The following is a 15,604-nucleotide window of genomic DNA, read 5'->3' as shown; positions in this document are numbered from 1 at the left end:
GTGTTACCAGTTGCAGTCTTGTTGAGTTCTATCTGAAAGCTCATCGTTTTAGTATTACATTCAACATCAGTGATTTAGTGTCAGCAAACATTATTTGTCATGTTAAATGAATACTATTAATTTATATTGTTTTTATTTGATTCATGCGTTTGTTGAATAAGGCCTGCAAGTGTAAAGAACTTATTTCTTGTTTTAAGGTTATGTGTTTGAATAATATTATAATAACATTTTAAAATCAGAAAAAAAAAGGAACGGTGTGCTTTTGTAGACGACAAGATATTTCCAGCATGCTTATAATGCTTGCAGACAAGCATGCTAAAGAAATTAAGGAAGAAACACCAACTGAGACCAACTTGACTGCTAGGGAACTCTTTTTGTCACACGAATATGAACCTCTGCATGCAACACACATCAGGAGGTAAAGCAGTGTTGCCCTTCTGAACGACACAGTCAGTATTGTCAGATCCTGATAAATAGGATACCTCTTTCTACTCATTGGTCTATGACCTCTCAGTGAAAACACTATGAGCTGATGAAGGTGAAATCAGAGTGGGAACTAGTTATCAAACAGACATTCCAGAAATGCTCTTAGAAGGAGAATCCTTTGAGAGGGAATAGTCACAATGGAAAGTTAAAGTTTGGGACCCAAATAGCCCACTTACAGATTGACAGCTTGACCAGTTTTTAGTTGTAACTTGTGCTGTTGGGACATTTGCTTGAGTTGCAGCAGTTCTGTAAGGTAGCCTGGTTTGCATGTGAGGGCAGCTGCAGCTTCTGGAGACATCACCATTTCATGCTATGGGTACATTGTATAGGTACAGCTACTGTGAGCAGTGCGGTTATTGTCAGTGCCACTTGGAGAACCTGTTTTATGCAGAGATGAAATGGAAACATGGTCAGCCTCTGAAGATAGTTTATTGGAAGAGGCACTGGAAAAATATGGCAGACATCAACAATATACGTCAAGATTTTCTCCCTTGGAAACCGTTGATTAGCTTCAATAAATATTATTACATGTGGAAAACTACTTACATATATGTGCAGCAGAACCGTCTAAAAACAACTACAGCTGAGAGTAAACTGATCAAGTGTATGTATATCCCAATTTACAAACCAAATCCCAACCAAATAGCCTCCAGCAATGACAAACCTGGTGCTGTGAATGCAGCCATGGGGAAAGCATCCCAGCCACACAATCCCCCGTTAGGGCAAGACTGTGAGAGCTGCTATGCTACGCAGTCTCATCAATGGTATTCTTAGGGCCCACCTAACATGCAGTGTAGATTATGTGCAACCTGTTGGGTCTATTGGAAAAAATATGGAGGCCTGAAAATGCCTACCCAGACAAAAGAGAAGTTATCTCCCAGCCCAACTACAGAGAAGCCACACATCTCTCTAGGCCATGCAGGGCAAGCCAGTTTTAAACACGGGGAGTCCAAGATCTGCAGTGAAGACCCACCAAGCTTTCTTCCCTCACATTACATATTTCACAAAATTTGCCTGTCAGGTCTGCAAAAATACCCTCCAGCTGTAGCCGTGAAATGGCCCTTCGTTTTTGTTAATTATGCTACCATTAGGGCAGCATGTAAGGTGCTTTTAAATTCTTAAACTTAAGTCTTGTGCTTCTGACCATTTTGTCTCTTTCCCTCTTTCTCTTTCTCTTTTTTTATTTGCAAAAAACATAAATTCTGTGTAAGAAAACCAAACAAACAAAAAAAGTAAGACTGAGTCTTATTGATCCACATACAAGTATCTGTGATAAGTATCTGGTTCATAGTCTCACGCATTGTAGTCATTCTGCAAATATTTATAAGAATGAGCTTAACTGAACAAAGATGAAAGCTTCTAAAAAGATAATTTTGATTACATAAAAGAGCCTAATGCTGCCACTTTTTTGAAATACTGATGGCATGAGATAGAATCAAGCTCTTTGTTAATTGGTGGATGAGAAGAATACAAATAATAAATATACAATGATGCAGTAAAATTATCACAAGGACGTAAAGTAAGGTACATCTCTAATTTTGCTAGGAATAAATACAAATTGTGGAATAACTCTGTGAGCCCCTGTGTCCTAGTCAAGATCGTCTTTGTAGTGAACTATTTTCCATTAGACTCTCGTATCTTCTAGCACCCTCTCATACTAGTCTATGCCCCATTGCACCTATTCAGTCTTGTTTATGACTTCTAGCATCTTCTATATCAAAAAATCTATTTTAGGTCTCGCAGAATTTCCTGTATCTATTTTTGTGTCCTGGTAGTAAAGGAGGAATTGTTTTCTCCTGTTATTCCAACGAAACTGAAAATTCCACTCAAGAAACTAAAATTGTAAACATAGCCCTGCCTCACAGATGTGTCACACTGGGCCACCACTCAAATTTCTTGAGGCCTACTGCAAAGCTCCACAGTGTACACTCTGGATAACTCATCTCTCTCATACAAAGTCTAGGACAAATTATTTCTTAAGAGAAAACTGTTTTAAATTCAAGAATTATTCTAAGAATCTTGCAAATATTGAAATAATATTAATCTGCAAGAGTTTGATTGTAAACATATTTCTACAGTACTTAAATCCATGGCACTGAAATTAGACTGCCACAGCTAAAATCAACAACCACCATTTACAATCTGGATGAAATTGAAAAACATATTTAATATCTCTTTTCCTCCATCTGTAATATAGAACTAATAATAGCGCTCATTTTGTAAATTGTTTTGAAGATTCATGAGAAATTAATTGTAAGCAATATCTCCAAACACATAAAAAGTAGGCAATAGACTATACATCAAATATTAAGTTCATTTTTCTTATTATTATAAAGCACAGCATCTCATTATTTTAAACTTGACTCTACACAAAGTGAGGCTAAGATACTGCTTCTAACAGGATTTTGAAGGATATGAAAAACACCTCTGCCTCCTATAACTAGTGCTAATATAATGCACTGGTTAGTTTAAGATTTGTAGAGGAAGCATTAGGAAAAAATAAAAAAGATCTAGCTCACAGAGCAGACCTAGAGTGACGTGTCATAAAGGAGGAATCATTTATTAAGAAGAAAATATATTGAGAACCTAAAGTGTGCCAGCTTCTTTGCAAGATGCTGTGGGATTGTGTATTGACAATTAAGCCATCCCTGTCAGCACACTTAAGGAATATATACTCCCTTCCTAGAGAAAGACAAGCAAGAAAGCAATTACAGCACAATGGAATAAGTGTCCTAACAAATGTAAATGCAAGACCTGTAGACAATGAAGTGCCTAATACTTTCAGGGAAAGTGAGAATGCTTTATGGGAAAGGTGACCTTGTCTATGTAAACCGATGCTCACAGCTAGTTTGTCAGGCAGACAAAAGGAATCAGCATGCGCAGAGACAGCAGACAGAAAAGGCAAGGGGTCTCTGGAGATTCAAAAGTAGTTTGGTGTAACCAACACATAGTATATGGTGGACCGAGTCCAAGGGCTTTAGCAGGAGGACAGGCTGGAACTAGAAACTGGGATTTACTACTAGAGATCTTACATGGATAGCAAGCTCTTCTTAATTCTGCCTGAATATTGAAAGCAAGAGGCTGACATTTTTAGAACTCAGAAGTTATTTCATTTCATTCATTTTTCAGTTATAGTTGGCATTCAGTATTATTTTATATAAGTTCCAGGTGTATATGATAGTGGTTAGACATTTATGTAATACATGCAGTGATCCCCCTGATTAGTCTAGTACCCACCTAGCTCTTTACATAGTTGTTGCAACACTATTCTCTATATTCACTATGCTGTACTTTACATCCCTGTGACTATTTTGTAACTATCACTTGTACTTCTTAATCATGTCTGCTTTTTTCACCTATACTCCCAAACCCCCTCCTATCTGGCAACCATCAGTTTGTTCTCCATATCTATGCATTTGTTTCTGCTTTCTTTGTTTATTTTGTTTTTTATATTCCACATAGAAGTGAAATCATATGGTATTTGTTTTTCTCTGTCTGACTGATTTCACCTAGCACAATACCCTCTAGATCCATTTATGTTGCCGCAAATGGTAAGATTTCATTGTTTTTTTATGGCCGGGTAATATTTCATTGTATAAATATACCACTTCTTCTTTTTCCAATTGTCTATTGATAGGCCCTTGGGTTTCTTTTGTATCTTGGCCATTGTGGATAATGCTGCAATGAATATAGTGATGCATCTATATCTTTTTGAATTAGCATTTTGGATTTCTTTGGATAAACACCCAGAGCCTACAGTGAAGTAGAAGTTGGAGAACAGAGCCTAGAGTTCTAGAGCAGCAGTTTTCCAAACATGGTCTCCAGACCAGAAATCAGCATCATCTGGAAACTTGGTAGAAATGCAAATTCTTAGTCTCCACGCTAGAAATCCTGAGTCAGAAACTCTGGGGTGGAGTCATCGTGTTAGACCAAGCTTTCCATGTAATTAAGACATTCGCTAGCATTTGAGAACCATGGTTCTAGATAAATATTGTGCTTTCATCTAGGTAGAGTTATGTGCTATTTCCTACCAGCAGAGAGAGTGAAGACAAAGATTGGGGAATTGTCCTGAGTTGAAAGTGGGCCATCGTTGAGTGATGAGGTGTTGGTAACTGGCTAGAGGTAGACGGTGGGAATGAATTTGGTTAGAGAGTCAAATCTACAAAGCCTGAAAAGGAGATAAGAAATAGAGCCATGCTATGAGGCAATTTAGAGAGAGAAAGCAGTTTTTAGAGACCTGTAGTACTGAAATATTGCAATCAGAATTTTGAGCATCTGGCAAGAGGAATTACCTACTATGGTGATGTGGAGAGAAACAGCTACATTTACATTCTGCATTTGGTCTAATCATATCTACATTCCTCCTGCGTTTCAATGACTTCCGTATTGGTCTGCATGGAAATAATGATTATTTTTTAGTAAGGAAGGGTCAGAGATGGAGAGAAATTTGTGGAGACACATTATATTCCTTGAAATCTTGGTATGTAATAAATATAATTTCCATTCTTTTCTCTATATCACTGCTAAAAAAAAAAAAGACAGAATCTTCAGCCCATCTTCCAGCAATTTACACAAGCCCAGGTATTATATTTGTGAACTCATACATTTCAGGCTGAAGCTCTTTGTTTTTGCCTCTTAGGCCCTTGCCAATTCTCTGTTTGACAATGTTCTTTTCCAAACAATTTGAACCAGTTTTATACGTGAAACTTCATGAGACACTCCATCAAATTCTTTGCTTCAGCTAAAATAAATAGCATTCACTGCACACACTCAGCCACCAACCATATAATTTTATCTCAGTGAGGTTGACTGCCATGGTGTGCTCTTTCCACCAGCTCTGCTTAAACTCCCTGTGAGATCCGGGGCTCAGTAACAGTGTAGCAATAGGATGAGGAGCAGGGGCAGTGATTAGGGTGAGTGACTGGGGGTACGGGGGAATCCAGAGTAGCTACAAAGGGAAATAATCCTAATGAGGGAGTATGGAGAGTGGAGTATAGAGGAAAAGATTCAGCACTGTTTCCATCAGGTGGCCACCAAAGGTGGACATATTTTTATATGGCCATCTCTAGGTGTTAAAGTGGGACAGCAGTCTCTTGTTTTCAGTGATCTCATAAGCCACAAGAAGGCGAGAGACATTTATTAGTCTTTCACCACTCTACCCCAAATGCCCACTGCAAACTTTGTCACCAATTAGGCACTCCTTAATAATTGATTGCATGAATGAATCCACCTTCATAGATTTCCAGTTCCCTTTCCCCCATCCCTGTTATTCTACCGGATATTCATAACATCACTGTGTTGTGTGTATCAACTGCTGGCTACTTCTCTGATGACTCACTGCCTCACCTGGAGCTGGAAATCTTGCCACTGCATTAGAAAGGTAGACTGAAACAGATTGTTCACTCTAAAGTAGAAGGTGCTTAGCTATCTTTAAATGATTCAAGAGAAAGCAATAAAGAATATAGGATACCAAAGGTCATCACATTTCTCCAAAGGGCCAGATAATAAATATTTTAGTGTTTTTAACCATAAACCTCTGTTGCAATTTCTCCATTCTTCAACTGTAGTACAAAAGCAGCCATAGATAATACTATAAACAAATGGGCATGGCTGCATCCTAATAAAACTTTACTTACAATAACAGATGTTGGGGCAAATTTGACCGCAGGGCTGTACTTTGCCTGCCTCCTAGGACGAAGTCTTTCTTGCCTGTTTACCTGAGCAGTACTGATACAGTGGTAAGATATATGACATATCACCAAAACGTTGATATCCATGATCCAATGGAATATTGAAACAAACAGTCTTTGATTGTGAAAACATGAACTTGAAAGCCAGACTGCCTGACTTCATACCCAGAATTTCTATTTACTATATATCTTTGGCCAGTAGACATACTTTCCCTACCCTCAGTTTTCCTGTCCACAAAAATGTAGAAATACCATGTACCTGTATTTCAAGGTTCTTATGAAAATAATCCATGGGAAACATGTCAGTGACTAGAACAGAGTAAAAACTCAGGGATAGAACTGCTGTAAAAGAACCTGAAGATCAAGATCTGGTGATTTGCTCCAGTTCCGACAGCTTTTGACAGATGATGTTTCATACAACCATCATAATGTTTTTCCATAATGAAATGGTGCGGCTGATATTAGGCAACTGTGCCCTGCAGTTTCAGAGGTCAGGGAAATTAGTTTGTCCTTCTTATGTGCCGTGTACCAATACAACTGAATCTATTGCAGAAATATGGTGTGCTGATCGATGAAGATACCGATTTAATCACTTAGATTACAGCGGTTCTAAACCTGTGGGTCGCGACCCCTTTGGGGGTCGAATAACCCTTTCATAGGGGTCGCCTAAGACCATTGGAAAACAAAAAGATACTTACATTACAATTCATAACAGTAGCAAAATTACAGTTATAGAGTAGCAACGAAATAATTTTATTCTTGGGGGTCACCACAACATGAGGAACTGTATTAAGAGGTTGCGTCATTAGGAAGGTTGAGAACCACTGACTTAGAACAATGTGCTAGGATATTGTGCTCTCTTTCTAGCTAGTGATCAATGTCAGGCATATTGTCTTGCTTTTTCACCATCTGCTTTCATGCTGGTTAAGGATATATCCCTGTGTTTTGATCATTTTATGAAAAAAGTGAATGGGACATGTATAGGGACAAATGAAATTGTTGACTCACAATGTAGGGTACAAACTGAGAGCATTATTCTGATCCTTGCATCACAAATAGTCAGAATTCACTAGTCAGTTCCTTTCTAACCGGACCTTTCAAGACTTCTGCTGACAGATGCCAATTTCAGGTTGATTTTTGGAAACAGCATGACATGTTTCGGCATGTGCATGGCCTTATTGTAACACATAAAGTGCACTTGAGCCAGACAAAGCTGCTGATTTGTTGCCACATGCCATTCACATGTTACATGCAATGTACCTGATGCAAGACTGAAATTAGGGAGAAAAGACTGATAAATGAAAGAAAAACAACTTTACTCACATAAGTCCATATTAAAATGTTTTTTTAAAATAGTATTTTACAGAATCACCAACTATTAGAGTTAGCAGAGATTTGGCTTTACAATATGTGGTTGTTGGAAAAGTCACGATATACTTTTTCTGTTTTTCGTTGCAAAAATGCATCGTGACGTTTCCAACAACCCAATAATTGCAAAGCAGAAACAAACACAGAAAGCAGGTCATATACCTCTCCTTCTGTGTTTTTTTTTTTCCATTAAACTCTGCTAATATATAAATCACACATATCTAATACATGTATATATTTATTCAGTATAAGAATCATTTCAAACATTATTTCTTCTACATTGAATTATATTCACAAAAATCTAAATAAGTGAATTATTCAAGATCATTTTTATACATGTAAAGTTGTTTAGCATCTTAAAAATAGCACTGTAAGTCTAAATATTGCTCTCTTTCTTCTTTTCATAACTGAATCATGTTCTCTCAGAGCCTTAATGCTCCAAGGCTGACTTATCAGCCCAGGAAGGAGATGAAAGTTTCCTCTAGAACAAAGAAGTTACAATTCAGATGACTTATTTGACGACTGCTTTTAGCGAGATGATGGTGTATTTTCTTATGCCAATATATTACAATAAGAGAAAGAATACTACATTTGAAATCTACTTAACAGCACAAAAACACAGCCATATTAAGCCTTAGAGTTAATACTGGCCAGAAAAGAAGCAAAACCCAGAAGAAGGTTGGAGTTTATGAACAATCCACCCTTTCTAGGTCAGAGATTTGAGGGAAAAGAAAGGAGAAAGCCTGGCACATATCAATGGGCATGTCCCGTCTTCCCCCTGGGGTGGTATAAGAGGGCAGAGGAAGGTCCAGGTGGCTGTTGAAAGTCTGACACCACTGCAGACCAACACACCCACGTATTAAGAGAAATCCTACAAATGACTACTCCTAAGGAGGCAAGGGGTAGTGACACAATGCCCTCAATGTGACAAGTCTGCATAGATAAGTCAGATGTCTTGTTCCTGGCTCCTCCTTAGCTGCTTGTGGAGTGCTGGGCCCCAGGGCTCCTGCTTGCTTTGGTGACTGCCCTACATGTGGCTCAGCTCCTGGCCCCAGAGGCCAGGCTCTCTGTGGCATAGGAGAGTAAAAACACTCCTCTTCTCTCTTTGGGTCTCTGGATGGTCATAAGAATTAACTTGATATAAGATAAATTAACAGGAGAAAAGCATACAAATTATATTGAAATTTTACATGTATATAGTTATAGGAGCCGACACAGAGAATGAAGACCCACAGAAGTGACTAGAGCAGAAAGTTTTTATACTTTTTAGGCAAAGAAACAATACATTTGTAAAGAATTGACAAGACAAAGGAGCTTGGAGTAAGGGTAGTAACTGATGAAAAATATAAACAGGAAGATAAATGTTAGTTTAATAAGGTTTGTTTCTGTGGATTTCTTGGTCCTGAATTACCTGTCTCTGGTGATAAGGATGTCTCTTATCCTCCTGGATTGGTTTGGGGGATCGGAGAGGGGGAGGGGAGCAGGAGGGGTACAGCTTTCTCATGGGAATTCTTTCTCCTTTCAGGAAGACAAAGGAGGGTCAGAGTGTCCTTATGCCTAAGATTTTTAAGTGCTTTTATTTCAAAATAATCAACATGAAAGGTGAACATATCTGGGGGGGAGGTGACATATTCTGAACCCCTTCAGTGGTTTAGCAAGCATGAGCAACTGCTTTGACCAAGAGCTCTAGCAATGGATTCCATCAAGTCATCTTGCAATGTTAGCTCAGCTATCACCTTTAAGAGAGGGCCCTCAATTAGTCAATATGCAACAGAGACCCAGAAAATAATGCTTTAATGAAAAAAAACCTCTTCTCCCCACAACTACAAAATATACTAAGTACCTGTATATGCACAGATTCCATGAAGAGGATTAAACGAAGAGGACAGAACTCAGGGATGAATCATTTTTCTAAATGTACTGAATCATCTGTAAGAGCTTATTTCAGCTATTTATGATAAGAGATAGAAGTTTCAATATGTAGAATATATTCAATATAATTAAATATTTAGGATATTTAAAAGACTAAATATTTAACCCCAAAAAATAGTTTTTTTCCCTTTTTTTTTTTTTAACTAGAAGGAATGAGATATTTTAGATTGGGACATATAACTTCCTCAGCTAGTCTGTGGAATAAAGACCCACAAGAAAGGAAAGATCACCTACAAAAACGAATAAAAGAATGTGGTAAGTTTTAGTAACTCTAAGGAAGCACATGAGCTGGACATGGTCCTTTTGAAAGACTAGAGATTCCATAAGGCATAAGTGGGTGCACAAACTAAGTTCAATATAGGAAATGATAAAAGGTATACAACTTAAGACATCATTTCTATGAAGTATATATATTGTTATGTGTAGTTTAAGTAATAAGATTATCATTCCCGTTTTCCATATGAGGGAACTGAGTGTTAAAGAGATTAAGCAATGTTATTAGCACCACTTAGCAGAGCCTGGACTTATTTGACTGCCTGAGACAATTGCAGAACATTTGACCGTATAAACCACAAGAACCTCTTGATAGTCTGTGTATTTTTGGGGATGAGTAAAGTGTCCACACCAACCAAAATAATCAAAGTTATGCATATTACATCTATGTATAAAAATAAATTAGATTTTAGATGGTTCAATCTTCCTGAGTTAATATAAGTGAAGACATTTATCAAGCTATAATAGTGTGTCAATTTCTGGAAAGATTTTTCATGTTAAAATATGTGTTTTTATTTTAATGTGCAAGAGAATGATAGGGACAAAAGATGATAGAACTCATCAATCAGACTTCAAATGTAACTCTACAACCTCTAGGCTAACATTTCTTTCACAGACCGCAGAAGTTGTTTGATACTTTTTTTAGGCGAAAGTTTCAGGAATACTGGAAGATGCAACCCAAGGCCAATAAACTTCTCTGCAAACTTTCTGGAAGAAGTTGGAAGTAAAAAATATTATAATGTAATGAATGACCACAGCTTAGTTACTTTAATCATAGAGAACATTTGGGGAGGAAAATAAACCTACTCCAGAACAGTAAAATATTATATAATCTATTAAATTTAAAAGGAAGCATCATACTTTAATTTATAAATTAGTTCAATATCAAAGCATTAAGGTGTGTAATAAATTCTTCTACTCTATTTCTTCAAACTTAGATTTAATCTTTCAATTCCAGGAAATATCAACTTGTCTTAATTCAATAATATTTGCTCCTTTTTGGGGGGCAGGGGGTGGGAAAGGGGTGCCTAAGGGAGGCCATCTCAAAGCTAGCAATTTGAAATTTCTGTATTAATCTATTATAATTTTTGTTTTCTGACCTGTACAGTAATACTATCATAATCTATATAGAATTCCTAAGGCAAGGTCAAATATGTAGAAAACTTGCCTTTTCATTTACTTTTCATCTCGTTGATAGAATGCTACTGGATATTTTTTTTTTTACTGTATGAATCTCTTTGAATCAATATTCTACTGGACTGTTGTCCTATCAGTTTGTATTTATCATATACAAGGAGTTCACAGGTAAGCAGAAAATCTTTGAAAAACATGTAATTGAATACTACAAAGAGGTAACCTGCTAATCTCATAAAGAGAATCTACATATATTAATAGGATTATAGCTAATCCCATAATTATATCTTTTGGTAGACACAAAGAAAAACAGTCAATTCCATAGATGCAAATAGAAAAAGGACAATATCTCCTTTGATTTGCATATTTTTAAAGAATGCTGAATTGTATTAATGCCTTAACTTTTCAGGATTTAATAAGAAAATTCCATGAACTAAAGTCTTTTTGAATTATACTTTAAAAAGTTAATATCCATCTACTAGACCATATATGTAAATATATAGATATATATTAGACTTGTTAAGTGCTTCACCTCACAGCAGAAAATGAATACTTACTGGATAAGAAATAAAAGACTCAATTATATGCTTGATCAAGCAAAGAAAGAGGTAAAGGCTGTTGTTCCCCATGGACTATTCACTACCCTTTAGGATTTAAGTCATGATCAAAGAAATCATATTGTTTTAAAATTAAAGTTTGACTCAATCAAGTAAAAATGTAATGGTGAAGTAGAAAAAAATATTCAAGGTCTGCAAAGTCTTTTTATGGGCCTAACTTCCCCCCTCTAACCAGTAATGTGACCTTAGACAATTTAATTAAGTTGAGGCCCTCAACTTCACCATGGATAAAACTCTAAATGTATAAAATATATTTTTTGTATAACAAAAGGAAACAATATAACTATATCTTTAAAATGTTTTTCAGTTAGCTTTTTTTTTTTTTTTTAGCATTTGGGGGATGATTTGTAGGTATGATATAGTTCCTATATGATTGATCTTTGGTACTCCCAAATCAAATGATACCTTATGATGCACAGTATTTATGAATGGCCTCATAACGAGTCCATTTTTACATTTACCAATGTGTATAGAGCTTCACATTTCACAAGACATTTTCCACAAACATTATTTCATTTAGTCCTCTTAGCAATTTTTTATAAAGTTATTATTCTTGTCTTCACTTTATATATGAAACTTTGAGATGCTATAGATTAAGGAACTACCACAGAATTCCATGGCTAGTTAGTGGGGTGGCCAAAATACAACCCCATTTTCCTGTGCTTTCCAATATCCTATGCTCAATTTTTTTTTTCACTTGTTTCATGAAGAGAAACAATTTTGTGTTTTTTATATGAGACATTTGGGCAGGAAAGATAGCCTTAAACACGTTGTGACACAGAGATCTTGTCATTTCTTTTTTTTTTTTTTTTAAGATTTTATTGGGGAATCAGGGAAGGGGAACAGACAAGTTGCTGTCCTTTTGTTCTTCAGTCTAGTTGGCATAGGCTGCAGCCCCTGCTGCAGAAGGCTGCCATGAGCTACCATGTGTAGCCGGCAGCCAGCGTGAGCAGCCAGCAGCCAGTGTGAGCTGCCAAGAGCCTCCGTGAGTGGCCTTCCAGAGGCCAGTGACTGATCTGTCTCACCCTGGAAGAGCGTAATGATGATACCAACATGGGCCAGTGAGGCGAGGTCCTCTACAACTAGACTGAAGAACAAAAGGTCAGTTAGCTTTTAATGACCTTTATATGGATTGTTTATTGTAATATTGTATACATTATTAACTTTTATGGATTGTATGAATTAATTTCTAAGAGCGTTTACAATCCCAGATTAGTTCACAAAAATATTTAACCCATCGTCTACTTACTCTGAGTTCTTTTTCTGTTTAGTACTCATTACCCCCACACACTAAAATTTAAGTTCATTGAAGCAGGGACATTGTGGTTTAGGCTCACTGTTTTTTCTTTTGCACAGGCGAATGTATAAAATACTGTTATTGAGTGAAATATGGCATTCAAAATTCCCTAGATTATGCTGCAGCAACTAAAAGCCCAAATTTTAGTCACTCAATGTGCACAAAAATGTATTAAAGTTTTGTTCACGATACATGTCTATGGTGAGTCTGAAAGGGGTGTGCCTTGTGGTGTTGTTTTGAGCTGTGTTGTGGCCCCTCAAAATTCATATGTTGAGGTACTAGCCCTTACTACTTGATAGTGTAACTGTATTTGGAGACAGGGCTTTTCAAAAGAAAATCTTTAACATTAAGATTTTTTTTATATACACTAGCAAGGAACAATCCAAAAAATGAAATTAAGAAAAGAATTCCATGTACAATAGCATCAATAATAAAATACTTATGTATGAATTTAAAACTTGTACATTGAAAACTACAAAACATTATTGAAGGAAATAGAAGAAGACCTAAATAAATGGAAAAAAATTCTGCAGTCATGGACTGAAAGCATTAATTTTTCAGATAATCTATTTCCTAAATTGATTTACAGACTTAGTGCAATTCTATCAAAATTCCAGTGGCCTGTTTTTCAAAAATTTTTAAACTGATCCTAAAATTCATACAGATATATAAGTGATCTAGAAGAGTCAAAACAATCTTGGAAAAAACAAGGTTGGAAGACGCACACTTTTAATTCTGAAACTTAACTAAAAAGCTATAGTAATCAAAACAATGTGGTACTGGCATAAGGATGGACATACAGACCAATGGAATACAATTGAAAGTCCAGAAATAAATCCATATATTTTTGTTCAATTGGTTTCTGACAAGGTTGTCAAGACAATTTACTATAGATGGAATGTTGTGCCCCTGAAAAATCTATATGTTGAGAACTAATCCCCAATGTAGTAAGTAGTATTTAGAGGTGTGGCTTTTGGGAGCTGTTTAGATTTTGAGAGCAGAGCCCACATGCATGGGACTAATGCCCTCATAAAAGAGACCCCAGAGAGCTCCCTTGCCCTTTCTACCATATGAGGCTTGACAATTAAGTTCGTGAACTTGTTGCAATGATGTTGCTAACCTTTTTTTCATACCAGAGGGATTGTTCATTATGAATTTGTACCAACTGGACAAACAGTTAACCAAGTTTACTATTTGGAAGTACTGAAAAGGCTGCATGTAAAAGTTAGACGACCTGAACTTTTCACCAACAATTCATGGCTCTTGCATCATGACAATGCGTCAGCTCACATGGCATTGTCTGTGAGGGAGTTTTTAGCCAGTAAACAAATAACTGCATTGGAACACCCTCCCTACTCACCTGATCTGGTGACTTCTTTCCTTACCTGAAGATAAAGGAAATATTGAAAGAAAGCTATTTGTATGACATTCAGGACATCAAGGGTAATACGATGACAGCTCTGATGGCCATTCCAGAAAGAGTTCTAAAATTGCTTTGAAGGGTGGACTAGGTTCTGGCATCAGTGCATAGCTTCTCAAGGGGAGTATTTCAAAGCCGACCATAGTGATGTTCAGTAGTGAGGTGTGTAGCACTTTCTCTAGAATGAGTTCATGAACTTAATTGTCTTATCTTTGTATGAGGTTACAGGAAGCTGGCTATCACCAGACACTGAATCTGCCAGGATCTTGATCTTAAATGTCCACCCTCCAGCACTGTGAGTAATAAATTTCTGTTGTTTATAAGTCACTCAGTCTATAGTATCATGTTATAGCAGCACAGACTAAAACACAATTTAATGGGGGAAGAAATAGTCTTTTTAACAAATGGTGCTGGGACAACTAGATATCTACAGGCAAAAAAACCACAGTAGGATCGCTACCTTACAACACACACAAAATTTAAATAAAAATGGATCAAAGAGCTACATTTAGAGATGAAGCTATGCTACTCTTATAATACATAGATATATATTTTTCATGAATTTGGATTATGCAATTGTTTCTTTAGTATGACATGAAAAACACAAGCAACCCAAAGAAAAAGATCTATAAATTGGACTTCATCAAAATGAAAATGTTTTGTTCTTCAAAAGACACTACCAGAAAGTGAAACATCAATTCTATGAATTGAAATGATATTTCCAAATAATATATCTGATAAGAATCTGAGATCCACAATATTAAAAAAAAAACTGTTACAACTCAATAATAAAAAGACAAATAACCCATTAAAATGGATTTGAATAGACATTTCACCAGAGAAGATATACAGATGGCGGATAAGCAGATGAAACGATGCTCAATGCCATTAGTCACTAGGAAAATATAAATCAAAACCACAAGTTTACATCATTCACATACAATAGGATGGCTATTATCCAAAGGTAAACAATAAGAACCCTATACACTGCTGGTGGGAATGTAAAATGATGAATATATTTTGGAAAACAGTCTCATAATTCCTCAAAAGATTAAATGGAGTTACTATATGACCCAGAAATATTATGCCTAGACACACACCTGAGATTTGAAAACACATGCCCACACAAAAAATGTGCACATAGATGTTTATAGGAGCATCACTCATAATAGCCAAAACATGGAAACAACCCAAATATTCAACTGCTGAATGGCTAAACAAATGTGGTATATCCATATTACAGAATATTATTCAGCTATGCAAAAGAGACTAAAGTACTGTCTCAGGCTATAACATGGATGAACCTTTAGAAAATCATGCACAATAAAAGAAGCCAGACAAAAAAGGCCACATATTGTATGGTTCCAATTATATGAAATGTACAGAA

At 36.3% G+C, this 15,604-nt stretch overlaps 1 pseudogene; it reads left to right on the top strand.

The window, feature by feature from the left end:
• The first annotated feature begins 260 nt into the window (after window positions 1-260).
• LOC109372614 (metastasis-associated protein MTA3 pseudogene) lies at window positions 261-1,608 on the top strand (annotated as a pseudogene).
• Window positions 1,609-15,604: the final 13,996 nt, after the last annotated feature.

This window comes from Hipposideros armiger, unplaced genomic scaffold, assembly GCF_001890085.2.
Source record: "Hipposideros armiger isolate ML-2016 unplaced genomic scaffold, ASM189008v1 scaffold_648, whole genome shotgun sequence".
In the NCBI taxonomy this organism is placed as follows: Eukaryota; Metazoa; Chordata; class Mammalia; order Chiroptera; family Hipposideridae; genus Hipposideros; species Hipposideros armiger.
This window is presented reverse-complemented; position numbering and strand designations above follow the sequence as displayed.